This window comes from Patella vulgata, chromosome 2, assembly GCF_932274485.2.
Source record: "Patella vulgata chromosome 2, xgPatVulg1.2, whole genome shotgun sequence".
Taxonomy (NCBI): Eukaryota; Metazoa; Mollusca; class Gastropoda; family Patellidae; genus Patella; species Patella vulgata.
Genome location: NC_065880.2, coordinates 45,246,744 through 45,261,350, shown reverse-complemented (window position 1 = coordinate 45,261,350; position 14,607 = coordinate 45,246,744). Strand labels below are relative to the sequence as shown.

At 36.0% G+C, this 14,607-nt stretch overlaps 1 protein-coding gene across 5 annotated transcripts in view; it reads right to left on the bottom strand.

The window, feature by feature from the left end:
* LOC126810687 (FMRFamide receptor) overlaps window positions 1-14,607 on the bottom strand; it is a 67,351-nt gene that overhangs the window by 16,025 nt on the left and 36,719 nt on the right. For 3 of the 5 annotated variants that reach the window (XM_056098962.1, XM_050535865.2, XM_050535868.2), the window contains exon 2: window positions 7,060-7,158. The gene's annotated coding sequence lies outside the window, so the exon portion shown is untranslated. Of the gene's footprint in view, window positions 1-7,059; window positions 7,159-7,411; window positions 7,449-7,577; window positions 7,778-14,607 lie in introns of those variants that run through there. The other 2 variants (XM_050535866.1, XM_050535867.2) reach the window with 2 other exon arrangements.

Below are 14,607 nucleotides of genomic sequence, written 5' to 3'. Positions count from 1 at the left end.
TATTAATTAGAACAAATTTCGCTTTAGTTTTTATATTTTGCACTGACATTAAAATTGCTTTAAATCTTCTGAGTGCAAAAACGAAAAATTGGAACTTTTGACCTCCGGGGTCACAAAAAACAAAGATGAATTTAGCAAGTTTACATTTTTATTGAAAGAGTGATTACTTTTGATCATTTTCAGCATGTTTTCATGATATATAAGAATGGCTGCGCATTCACTTTCAGTGCAAATGACCTCATTTGACATTTGACCCCGAATATCGCGAAAACGCCCCAACGACGGACTGATTACCACCCGGCATCGTATTTGATGCCCCCCCCCCCGCACTAAGCCTCAGGGTCTAATAATGATATGGGTTTAACGTCCTACTGTTCTGCACCAACCGGGATAATGAAGGCTGGCGTACGCCAAGCTGTATGCTATAAGGGGTATTTTTTGCGGATAGTGTCGCTACGGCCCACTAACGTGTACGCAGGACTTTGGTTGGTCGTCCCATCCGAACGACTAGACACTTTCCCTAGCCAGGCCTTCCGACTGACAAGATGAAAACACGCTGGGAAAGCTCTAGATACTCTCTCGGCCTTCACCATGATCAAACTCCAGGCTTGGTTTATGAGAGAGAGAGAGAGAGAGAGAGAGAGAGAAATGGGGTTTGACGTCCACTCGACACAAACCAGGTCATTTCGGGACTAACACATGGTTTAATTGTATTTTAATAATTTGCTTGCGCGTAGGGGCCTTTAGCAGTGGGAGGAAACCGGAAGACTCGGAGAAAACCCACAAGGTTGGACAGGCGACCCTACTCCTTGTCACGTACAACCGGGGATTCGAAACCACGCCAGTTGACTCAATGGCATGTCTTATGATACAGCGCGCACGTGCTAACCATTCGGCCATCCAACCCCGCCTGGTTAGTCAGCCAGAACCCTACTCACTGAGCCAATGCGACTCCCACTGTATCAACCTATTGTGAAACCCAGAACAGACCCCTTGAAAGTTTTATAAGACGTCCCCATGTCGTAAATTATGAAGAATGATAACAGTTTTGTGTACTGGTGTTGTTATATCATGTATAATTAATTCATCTTCATAATTGTAAATGTCCTGGGAGGTCGACGAGTCGTGACCAGTCATTGAAACGCTAGACGAGAAGATACAAACAGTTGATCTTGTAAATGATAGATCTCATAATGATAGACATATATCCCTCATGAGCAGACACCATTGTACTACTAACACAATTATAATAGTATTTTAAATCATGAAATATGTTACCTTGAACATGAAACCATCTTCTATTCTAAAATATAGAACATATATTGAGTTAAACGTTCTGGGGGGATTAGCGATGTCGTCAGTAAGGTAACATAATAAACCCACCGAATACAAATTATTGTCCAATAGCCTATTGCTTATTCCACGATGGTCTAGTGTGTTTAGAATGTCTCGACTAATAATTAAAGTAATGCTAATGTAACAGTCTTATGGCAATGTCAATGACATCGCCAAAATTACAGACACTATTCTTATTGAAGTAGCAACTCGCGAGTTGCACACTTCAAACGAAACGTCGCTATGATCTTTTTTATCGACAGAACAGGGTCTGCTAACCTTTAATGGGGTTATCCTTCAAAAAAAAAAATCCCCCGATACCAAAATGAACAGCTAGTGGTATTTATAGAAATGAAATGAAATGGGGGTTTAACGTGCTACTGCCTACTGGGCTCATGAAGACGGGCATACGCCATACAGTGTGCTATGAGGAAATTTTGCCCGGGCAGCGGCACTATGGCCTACTCTTATATCGAATTCCAACTGCCAAGGGATTTTTTGCGTGCAACGCCAATATACACGGGGTCCTCGGTTTTCCGTATCATCCGAATGACTAGACAGCTGTCCTTGTCAGACCCTCCTTTCGGCACCACTGACAAGGGAAACCCATGCCGGAAAATCGCGATATACTTTCTCGTTTAATGCAGGGATCGAACACGCGACCTCCAAGTTAGCGACCTGCGTCTTACCCGCTTAGCCACCGTGGCTCCCTGGTATTTATAGTCATATTACATTACTTACTACAGCGACGAACAACTCGTTATGTTAGAAAACTTAAACCATCCTACTTTAGTAGATAAAATGATACACATGAGAAATTTCTACACAAATAATCTAAAATTAGCTCACTTTTAACACTCAGAAGTTGCATAAAAAATATAGATAAATCAAGAAGGTCGTGATTGGCGTGCCACTGTAATTGATGCGGAAATACATCATCTTAAAGCGATATAGAATTTGTTCTTGTTACATCCTTGAAATATTGATCTAACTATATCTATAAATGTAGTCACTATTAACAGCAACTATCTAGATGACCAAAAAAACTGGAGTCTTCTAGTAATTGCATGAACTTCAACTCCTCAAACAAGATTATTTGAAGAGAAGTGGCACGGTTTAAAAAATGGAGAAAAATCTATATCGGCGTAGAGTACTCCAGTTATGATTTTTTCCCATCATTTCTGAACGTTTCAATATCAAACTGTGAATTTCATCACATTTTGGAATCTGTTGGAATGATCTGAATATTTTCTGTGCGTTTATAATAGCGTCGTTATTGACTTAGTTTATGGATGATAAAGACGTTCCATGAAGCGAATGATGGGGATATTTGCACTCTGGATATTGTAACTTACTTTACTTAAACATGTAACTTATACCAATGCTTAAACTTATATATTAGGATGAAACTTTTGACAAACCAGGTGTTCTACATCGACAAGTACTGATCCCCCATCCTTGTGATTACATTGGCGTCATCGTAAAGATTCCTTGTCATCGAAGAAGAGTGGGCGTACAAAACAATTGTCAGTCCTCCACCGTCCCGCCCGCCCCCAATCCCACATTGCACACATAACCATTCAAAGAAAAATACTGTTTAGTAGTCTGAAAATGGCCGAAGTATTGTGTTGACGTGACGTTAAACCACATTCCATTTTCTTCAAGGAGTTCAGATCATGCTACGCTGTGAACCAGTATTCAATTCCCCATATTTTATCGCAATGTAGTGATGGCTGTTGTTTGAGTAACTGAAGCTAAAAGTTTATATAACACAGTTGAAAGAAATGAAATGAAATGGGGTTTAACGTCCTACTGTTCTGCTCCGACTGGGCTAACGAAGACGTCTATTGTGCCATATACAGTGTACATGAGGGAATCTTTGCCTTGACAGCGGCATACGCTTATATCGAATTTCCCCTGCACCACTGACAAGGGGAAACCACGCCGAAAAATCCCGATGAACTTTATCGGTCAACAACAGAAGCGAATCCGCGACCTCCAGGCTAGCGAGCCAGTGCCTTACCCACCATGGCTCCCTAGAGTTGAAAGAAGGGCAGCTACTTGGCTCTTAATTCATCTCTACAGGTCAATGTTTCATCACACTAATATTTTATACTGTTTTAAAAGATGTATAAAACCGTCAACAAGCCAGACGGTTTATTCTTAACGCTTAAAACCTTCTTGACTTATCGCCGCCAGTTTTAATCGTATAAATACAAGCCATCAATACCACTCGCGCAAATAAACGTTTGGTTGAGAAATTCAAATCTTTTATGGCAAAGATGCGAAGAGACGCAATAACTAATCCAGTTTTGATTACCTCATCCTCAAATATCGTACGTGATGGTGTAATACAACTTTTGTATTGTCGGTCTTACGTGCTGCACACTATAGCAGCAGACCATCGCAGTTGATAAAGCTATTTCCGAGTAGACGCTTTATAAATGAAGGTTGTTTATTTATGCCTACGCTCGAGGTGGCCCCGAATAAATTGTTTTCGTTTCGACACATTTTTCCACCAGACTCAACAAAATTTATTTAATACAACTGAAATGAGAAAGCTTGTCGTATAAACATTTAGGTTTTGGATCGTGATCTGTGGCCCCGACCAGTTACTCGTGCCAGAAATGAGACAGGCGTGGCGCTGGCTCAGTAAGGAAGTTCAATTATTCGATCGTGGTGTTGGCCTGGAAAGGTCCTGGATTTTCCACCCAGCTTTCTCCTTGTAAGAGTCGCATGCCGGAAGGACTGGAAAGGAAAAGTCCCCTAGGCCCTCGACTATGTCATTGACAACACCCTAAAGATCTCCTGACAGTTGCACATTAAAATAAGAGTTTATAGGTCTTAGCGTCGCGGTTAGTGCACATATTTTCCTCGCAATCCACTAAATGTGTATCATACCGCTTGGTGCAAAAAAGTGAGATTAAATTTCGTTTCATTTCAGAAATACGACATATACACCCGATAAAAATACGAAGTATTCAGATTTAAAACGAATACTGACTTTATCTGGCATATAAATCTGTAATGTATCAAGATGTTTTATGTAAGAGCTAAATTTTCCTATTGCAGGTCTTTATTTTGGCTTCGAATGTTACATTTATTGACATAACAAGCCTATAATCAACTCTCTGGAATATCGGATCGCCGAGATTTTAATAGATTAATAAACAATTTACAGTATGTTACATCTTCTCAAAACTTCAAACACGGGCAACTTCGCTCAGAATAAATTAATTTAAATGAAATTTTTAATACATTCATTTTTCATTATCTATTTGTGAACTAGTATAGCAAAAACAGCCAGCTCTGTATCTAAATCTTACATAATGCATCTTTAACTCTCGTAATGTACAACAGGGAAGAGATTAGATGACACAAATTCTGACGGATTGAGGCGAAGATAATATAACATTATAATATCATCTATAAATATTTGTAATATGATGATGTAGCTAATTGTGGGATGAAACAGTCGTTATCTGTCTGGTCACCACAGATCAAGTTAGTCTAACAAGATTAACGTTTCATGTGGATAAACGCTGACCACGGTTCGACAGGTCAGTCCTGATCGACTAGCACAAGATGTAGACAGTGGTAATTAAATAAATGTCACCTATTTGCAGGTCAAGTTTCTAACGCCATGATATGTTAATGAGCGGGTGTTCATGGAAAGGTGCTTCGTCAAAGAGTTTGATTTTCGTGAATGCGCATAATCATATCGTCGGTAGAATGTGAAACTGAGATTCAGGTTTATTACAACACGCTTCAACCCAAACTCTAGCAAATGTACTCCCTGTCAATCGTGGCTATCCAAACACTTGCTGTGGTGCTTTATCATGCGTATAAAGAGCGGATACTGCTTAATCAAAGAGTTTGCTGTTCTACACGGAAGGCCGATCCGCATATTGTTTCAACAATTAATCAAGCATAATGGATCAAGAGGAAGCATTGTGTCCTATATACCTTTTAAATTGAAAGTTAACAGCGATAATTTCAATTTAAAAAAAAAAACAACCTTTAATTTCTTTCCTTGTTTGGATACCCCACCCCTGCAATTAATGTGCCGCCTGCTACCAACTCCCTCCACCCCACCCCCACATAACCTCTACTCGCCTCTGTGCTACAACAACACATGTTAGCTCCTCACGCATTACCCCTCAGTAGTAAAACCCGCCGAGGTTCAAGGGACCTTGCAGTTGGAATTAATTCATTACAAACCGTGTTGTATTGTTCTTATTTTATTGTTTTATTGCACACTCACGACTTTTTGTTGCATCTAATGATAAAATATGGAATTTGATATAAACGAAGAGCATGTTCTGAGAATTTGTACATCATGATAAATCAGTATATATTGTATTCCCTATTCCTTTCCAATGAATGAAATTAAAAAAGTAATCTGTACCCCTAATTGAAACAGACAGCCAAAGAACTGTTACAAGAGTTTCGCGCTTAATGAGCAATTTAACACAAAATAAATGTTTGCAGTTGGTGATAGCTTCAAGAGATTGCATGACACAGTACACTAAATAATGTAGATAATCACTACGTCTTTCCTTAAATATTCCCCCGACAATTTAAAAACCATGATAAATTTTCTTTCCGAATTTGCTTTTTGTCGTAAATCTTGTCAATTTTTACTAGAATTTGAACATGTACCGAAATAATATGATATATGGGTGTATTGTGTCAGACGAGTTTATCAACCATGTAATTATGTATATACCGGTTTGGTTGGGTTGGATATGATATGTGTTACTTTAACAGACCTATTTAAAACCCCAGGATATATCCGGCCATGTTTTATTCTATTTACACACAATGACGTGTGTCTTTTGTTTTCTGCTTTATATACAAACGATGCTCTATGTCCGGGATTTCAGCAACTTTCCACCTAAATAGGATGTGGTATTAGATATAGTTATAGAACCGTAATGATAGTATAAATAGAATTTTGTAAAAGTAGAATAATGTAACATATGGTTTTATACCTTTATAAGACGTAAATAATAACATATCGACTTTAGCATTACAACCTCTTATTCAATTTATTGATAAGCATAGAACTCAAGAAAAAATATCGTGACAGCCAATAAAACATATAAATATTCGTAAAATGACCGAATAAAAAAATCAATCACGGTCGCCTTTATAAAACTATTTCCACTGAAATGAAATGGGCTAAGGAAGACGTATATTTATCGAACAAATTCAAAATTACAATGAAATTAAGAAGTTTGATTTGCAAAAAAATTGTTATATATATGAACTTCCCATGTTTCCTAGAATTGCAATGCAGTGTTTTAGAAAGTGCAGACAAACACATACTGGACCGCGATAATTACGGGGTAAGGAGATTGTTGGAGATAGAAAGGTATACAGCCTTGGGAAAAACTCTAGAAGAAGTTATCGGAGATTATTGAAATTCGATGTTATTACATGATTTTTAAAGTAGACTGAATGTTAATCAAATTATTCTACAGAGCAGAAAAGGAAACACAATCAAATCAATCGTATGTTATAAGTGTAGTCTCTAGATTGTGCATAAGAAATTACAAACGACAGAAACCACAGACAAGGGTGTGACGATAATACAATCACACTACAATGGACGCGTATAAAAGATGTTGCAAAATTGTAAACGACCAAGAGAAATGAGAAGTTGAACAATGTGTTGTAGGAAATATTAACCACAAAAAATATTTCAAAAATAAAACTTACCTTTCTTTGATTATTACAGCCATATTCTTTAAAACGGCATTTTCAAAATATATATCCTAACAGATTACCCTTCCAACCTTTTGACAGAATAGTCGCTTCCTGAAAAGAAAGAAAAAGACAATGTAGGTTTAACAGTCTACTCTGTTGAATCTAACGTCTATTATTACAATTAGATGTATCTGTGTAAATGTCAGTTTGATTGGCACCAAGGTCCAGTCACTGGATGAATTCCTTTCATACTGCTATTTTAAGGAATGCCTTTAATTAATTAGCATGCAGACTGGTGTGTTAACAAACTTGATTGGTTGAAGAAATCAATAATATATACAAAACAAAACGTAACATTTCTTACATCAACCCTATTGACCGACATCATAAAAGAATGCTAAACTACAATCTTAGAGTCAGGCTATAATCTGTTACATAGCTTGAGCACATGACAAAAGCTGGTCAATAAAAATGAAATCAACTAACGCGTATAAGGGCTTTCCAAGTGAAAAATTGCCAATACAACTAACATTCTAATAGTAAAAATAGTCCTGCTGTTTGAATCCCACTCGCCAACAATTTAAAACGTTTTCCTCCTCCAAAACTTCAGCAAACTGCTTTCTCACGAGGCCAATAACAGCTAACTGTTTCTGGTTTCCACTTAATGTTAACATTTGATGTCGATTTCATTATAAGAAATTCGTAACGATAGGGTAGAATTTGGGTTTAGTGTTCACTTCCACCCATGATTAAAACTTTTCGTGTCAAGATGAACAAGAACTGTTTGTATTATGAATTATGCGTCTAAAGAGAGTCCGCATTATAATGAATTTCTTTTTTCAATATTTTCTGACGTCAGTGTTGTCCAAAAACAGACCTGCTTGTTAGGGGGGATAACAACTCTTTTTCACTCCCTACAGAAGTTGTGTTATAATAATGCAGTTTATTAGTTCCAATCTTCTCGATGGCTCCATTGGGTTCGTTGCTTTTTAATATAATGATTGCAACAGAAGGTGCAACGAACATATTGATTGGAATTTAATCTTCCCTCTAGAAAATATTGGCACTGCTGCCATTCAGATAAACTAGGATTAATCACCCTATTGATTTTAATTCAGGTTTTTTAGTTTCGTATTTCTTAAAGTTGGTGACACCTCTTAGAAACTGATTTTAAATTAATGAACGTAGCATTCAGAATCCCCCTTTGAAATTTAAGAAATAATCAATTCAGAAACAAATACACCAAAGAAAAAAGGAGATTGAATTTTATTTCATTGGGGCTTTTCTGGAAATAAATTGCGAGGTCTAGGGGTTCAATTTCAAACGACTGATGAATATAAACTCGACACCACAAGAAATGATGAAATAAACTCCGCAAAGGTAGTGTGGGGTAGTTTAAATGGGTCATTTTGATCTCGGCATAGACGGTAAGTCTCGGACACAAACAAGTATCTGATAGTGGTCCTACAGCTATACAAAAATGATCTTAAATTTACAGAGAGAGAGAGAGAGAGAGATCTGTATTGTATTTGCTCGTAAGATATGAAGAAATTGATATTGTCAAGGATTATGTACATCTTTCAGATACATAATAACTGAACCCTCATTAAATGAGGATTACGTGACACTACATGGTCTAATTAAATACCAGTAACGATCGAACGGACTTAAGTCTTACCCTTGATTTAATTCCCAATAATATATATAGTGTTCATGTTACAAGTTTAAATCATAAATAAGCTTAAAGTGATTAAATAAAACCCAGATCCAGTCTTCTATACGGGAAAATTGAAATAGGTACATGATTACAACCACCTCATTACGCTTATACCTTCATGGAGAATGTAATAGAATTAAGGCAGATAGTTCCATTCCACAAGTTTGGTTAAGATTATATTATACAGGTCACAATTCTACTGCTTATTACGTCGCTCATTAATAAGCAGTAATTGTATTCCATAGAATTGTGACCTGTATATTCCAGTCCAATTACTAAATGCTATTGAAACAATTTTGTTAAGATGTTGTATGGCTGCCGCCAGGATACATCATCCTGTCGGTCTAGTGTATTTTTATTTCAAACACGTTTATGAATAAGGGATATATATATTTCACTTTTCTAGGGAATATCTGCAGAAAAGGGCATGCTAATTCCGTGACATTAGCTTTATGTAATAACTGGAGCTACACAGAAATAGGTCCCAACTGTTGCTAATTTGGGATACATGGTTAGAGTTAGGACGAGGGTTAGTTTTAAAAACACAAGTGGCCGTAACGTCGGCTACAGAAACGTACATTTTTCCAAACACAAATAACCAAACTCATTAGAAACCCTCATCATGACAAAGTACCAGTCGAATCATGTCGTATTTACGATAATTACTGACACCAAATCACAAGTCAAATCTTTTACTTTTAAATTATGTTAGTTTCGGTATATTACAAATAGAAAACATGATATGTGAGTTATTTGCAAGTCGTAAAGTTGAAATTACAGGTAAATACAAGATTCGAGCATCTTGAAGAAAAGAACTTTCAAAAATCGGTTTTATAGGCACGGTTGTATTTCGCTAATAATCCTTTACTCGCCTACACCCAACATCGAGTCTGTTATAACGTCTGTATATTGAAAATTTTCATTAATCAAATTAATGAAATATAGAGTAACTTCTTTTCAAAACTGACTATTATGCTCAACGATTTTATGGCATTCAATTTTGTTTTTTTAATAAAACAGACAGAATATCCATACTTATATTGTATACCCCAGATGACATTGAGACAAATACATTAATATATATTTTCCAAAATCAATAACCGCTTTCAGAAATAACTCTAGGAGTAACTCCTTTAAATAATAAATGGTTGTTCAAACTGATTGGCGAAATGAATGCTCTTTCATAGAAGACAAACGACTGCACACTAATGTAATAAAAGAAATTTGAAATCGGCGAAGAATAAAATTTCTACCACTTTCGAAGATATTTTAAAAAGCTTTGTTTCGAATTCATTTCAGAAAATTTCATTATAATAGCTTACTTGCACAATTTTGTTTTAATATATTGATACTTGGTGGGCGATTTCGGGAGAGAAATTTACAAGTCCATGTGCGTTGAGATTAAAAGATAGTTTGTTAGGCAACGAAATATCCGGCCACATCTGCTAAATCTTTGGAGCAATCCACAAAGGTTGTCACATATTTATTCTGTTGGAGGTAATAGGAACAATAGAATACAAAACACTGGCCAAAGTTAACAACCTATTCAGTAAATATCCGAATTCATTAAAAATTTATCTGACTTCTAGTTTTACCCGTGTTTACATTTATTATACAAACCATGTACCAGTAATCAAATGATACATTTATGAGAAATTAATAGGATTCTTCGTCTCGTGACCAAACACTGTGGATACATTTCAAGCCCCGAGAGGTCCACAAGATTTTTCAAATTGATCAAGAGCGATAACTCCGACAGTAATTATCGGAAATCGCTAAAAATCAACGTACTTTGTTTCAAAGCAGTTAAACAATCTGTATAAATTTAACTGTTGAAACTTTTGCCAAGGACGGTGGCGATAATTTATTTTTAAAAATCCCGTATTGGCTTGTGATTTCTACATAAACTCATATATCGGAATCATGCCAACTCTAAAAATATTGCTTGTAGAACTGGTGGTTTTTAGAATTTGATGACGTTGTTGAGTGACACACCATGAATACTTTTAACACAGATTTTATTGAATGAAATTTTAGAATAACTAAAAAAAAAAAAAAACATTTCCGCTGTAATGTCTTTCCGAGTTGTATTACTTCGTATTGATCTTAAAGTATAGGGCATATATAATTGTACATTTGGCCTGCGCATTTAACGCTTTGGTGACAAATTCGATTGCTACTTGATGATCACTTTGAAAAGATGTTTCTTTATTGAATGAAAGTGAAAATCAACCCAATAAAGGTGAACGTAATGGGAGCCATTTTGCGGGGGGTTCTAATTTTATTGTAGACCATACCAAGTTACTGAATGAAACAAATAATCTTTCCCAAGATGTAATTCCAGGTTGCCATAAATAGCGTGTTAGTGTTATGTGCAACATAACTGACAAGTTATTGTTCATTTCCGCCTAACAACTACTGATTAGGGACAAGAAACATCCTGCAAATGAATTGCTTTATTTGATTTTAGAGCCCGAGTTGCAATAACATAAATCTAATAAGATCTACTTGACTTTTACAACGCATGTGGATTTACGTGAAGTGGACGTGATGGTTTCTGTAAATCTTGGTTTCTTCGTTTACAAGTAGATTTATACAAGCCAAATATCTGTGAGCAAAGCGCAAACCAATGTCTATTCACACGACAAGTAGGTGCGAGACATGCTGAAAAGCGGTAAAAGCCAGGAAATGATGTTGACAGTTTCTAAGACTATGCGTAAATACTAACAACATACTATGTCTACACCATAAGTGTAATATACGGATAATAACCCCGGAATTTTGATACGAAATTTAACTGATAATTATTATTTCCTTTCTAAAGGTATTAATTTAATGAGGCGAAAGTTCCTGATAAAACCGATGTCATGTAAAAAAAAAAGCCAGAAGTAGTTGATTAAGTCGATCAGATTACTCTTTTATAAAAATCAATGACAAGTGGTAATCGACACATGCCACACGCTCTCTATATATTATTGAAGATCACTCTCGTGCACATAAATATTTTCCTGTCACGCTATATGATCTAACTATATCAACACCAGGCATAATTGAGATAAAAATACAACGTCTACTGTTTCATCTTGCTCTGTTGTTGAAGTAGATTTAAAGATGGGTGAACGAGGGCCAACATCAGTTCCAGATTGTTTCGAGAACTGTTAAATCGAGTTAACCCCAAACTCAACAACCAGTATAGACCATATGCATGGTCTAACACCAGCCTATGCTAATTCGATTACAGTTATTGAATGTTATTAAGCGAAACTCTGTTAGTCCTATTTTTAAACAGGTGTTAATGTAGATTGTCTACATGTAAATTCCATTAATAGCCAATCAAAATTAATCAATAGAGGGATCTAGCCACCCTTCGTAAGCTTCTGACATTTCCTCGGGACAGTCAGAAGGTTGATGTACTGTATACATTATAGATTAAGTGAGCCACGTATAAATTTGGTAATTTTACCAAAGATAGGATTGCTGCCATCTACATTCATCGTCTTGCCAGATTGCAAGAAATTGGAAATTAAATAATCGGATATAAAGTAGACTGGTCGGAATCGGAGGCTATTTCAGGCTAGGTAGAGTTAAAAATATACGTAAATTAAAAACAAACGACATTCATACGGCGCCGGTCGGCTGTCAGTTTAATAGGCTCATCTACTCTCAAAAATCTTTAACTATACTTGATTGATGACATTTAAATAGAAAGAGGCATCATTGCATGCTAAGGCACTTGGTCATTTCAAGACGCTTATCTTAATTACTAGTAATTGTAGCCATGATATGCAAGGACTAAACCATATTACTCTCTTAATAGAATATTTTCGTGGGTTTGAGGATACTGGACTAGTGTTATCACGCTTGGGTCAGCGAATAATCATCTAGAATTAAGAGAATTGGTTGTCTATTAATCCTATTGGAATGTTAGGCGACAATCTACCCTTAAATCATTTGAACAAGGTGGTTAGTACCTAATTGGTTTTTATCGTTAAATATGTAACAAATGGTTTACTTAGAAAAAGTCGACATCTTTTACTTAGTAATAGTATTGCTTTAAAATTCTTGCTTTTGGTATAAACATCCACACAGATCTTTTACTGTCTAGGCCGCATTCCATGGGCACAAATTGTCGTTGCAAAAATATTTTCGTTCCTACAAATCCGGTCTAGAAGAAATTTTGTCAGTGTATAGTTCATATAGAGATATTCGTTTGTTGTAATGTTCCCCAAAAAATTCCATAGTTCTTCGGTGATATTCTTCGTTGAAATCCGGACTATTTATTGATAGTAAAATTCATAGTGCGCGAGGTCACTGGACAGAATTCAGCGTTGTTCGCCGCGTCACGTGATCGTTTTTTCCACAATCGACCAATCACGTTATTGTCTACATTCGCGTGTGTTGTTGGTAAACACAAAATGGCGTGCTTCACGAGGAACACATTGCAATTATACATGTAGAAGCTACACTAAATGGCGACAAAGGCTCAATTAACTTGTATTGTTCACTTAGACAGTGTTAATAAGGGAAGTGCAGAACCCTTTACAAACACAAGGTGAGATAAATGTCGTGAGGTAGCTATAGACTGGTTTCAATTGGATGGAAATGACCAATCCATTGCAGCATTTTTCGATACAAATGGATATTTTATTACGAAGGATATTATATTGAAGATACAGTCGGCAGTGGTTTTGGATTTCATCCAACGTTTTATAGATGTTTTAAGAACAAAACAGTTAAATGATGCGAGAAAGAAAGAGAGTGACTCAGTGATAAGGCAGCGTCTACATTCAGTCCAACCGAAACTAAACTGTCACGACATACATACAGACTATTAGTATTAGTATTACTGTGATGTGGTCATAATATATTTTACCAAACATTATTTAACAACTTACTATTAGTATATTAATCATTCGACAAAAATAGCAATTCACTCATAACATAATATTTTAAACACGGTTTCACCAAACCTTCAACAAGATATGACCACTTCTATTCCAACTAGTAGAAGTAATAAATAAATGTAATAAATAAAGGTGCATCATATATAGGCTACAGACCATAAGTCCAGAAAAATTTGTGAATGAAAGAATTGAATATAACCATCCAAGTCAACCCAGAACATTGCATGCTGTGATCCCTAATTAAGTCTTTCACACCCCACTGATAAAGTAACATGAGCTGAACATTAATGTCCAGTCGACACGGTTCCTTTTTATTTAAATAATTTGCTTGCATGTAAGGGTCTGTAGCAGAGGAAGGAAACTGGGGGACTCGGAGAAAACTCACAAGGTTGAACAAGTGACCCTAGTCCTTGTCACGTACAAGCAGAGAATTGAAATTAAGTCATTGACGCAATGACAGACCTTATGATTCCATGTGTACATGTTAAACCATTCGCCACCCACCCTCCATATTAAATAGATGTCTTTGTAAATTATGTATGTTATAGTTATACAGTGTATTAAGTATTAAATGTCTACGGTGTTTTTAAATTTATGTATTAAAGAAATGTATATGAAAATATTATCTATTAAGAAATATTGGTATTTATATTATGCAATATTTATATTAATAAATATCATTTGATACATAATATATCAAAATTCAAATGTTCTTTTTGGCCATTATGACCCTAATGTTTTGACCGTTATGTAGTTTTGACCAAAATGTTTGACCGTTATGACCAAATACGTGAGCCATTTTGGTTTAGGGCCTTTATGTCCATAACCCCTACTACTAGGCCTAGTACTTCAACAAATTTAAAAACTAAAAGTGTGTCTCATTCACCCCTACTCCTTCATTAATATCACCAAAGGAATCACATCATGGTGCAGTACTTG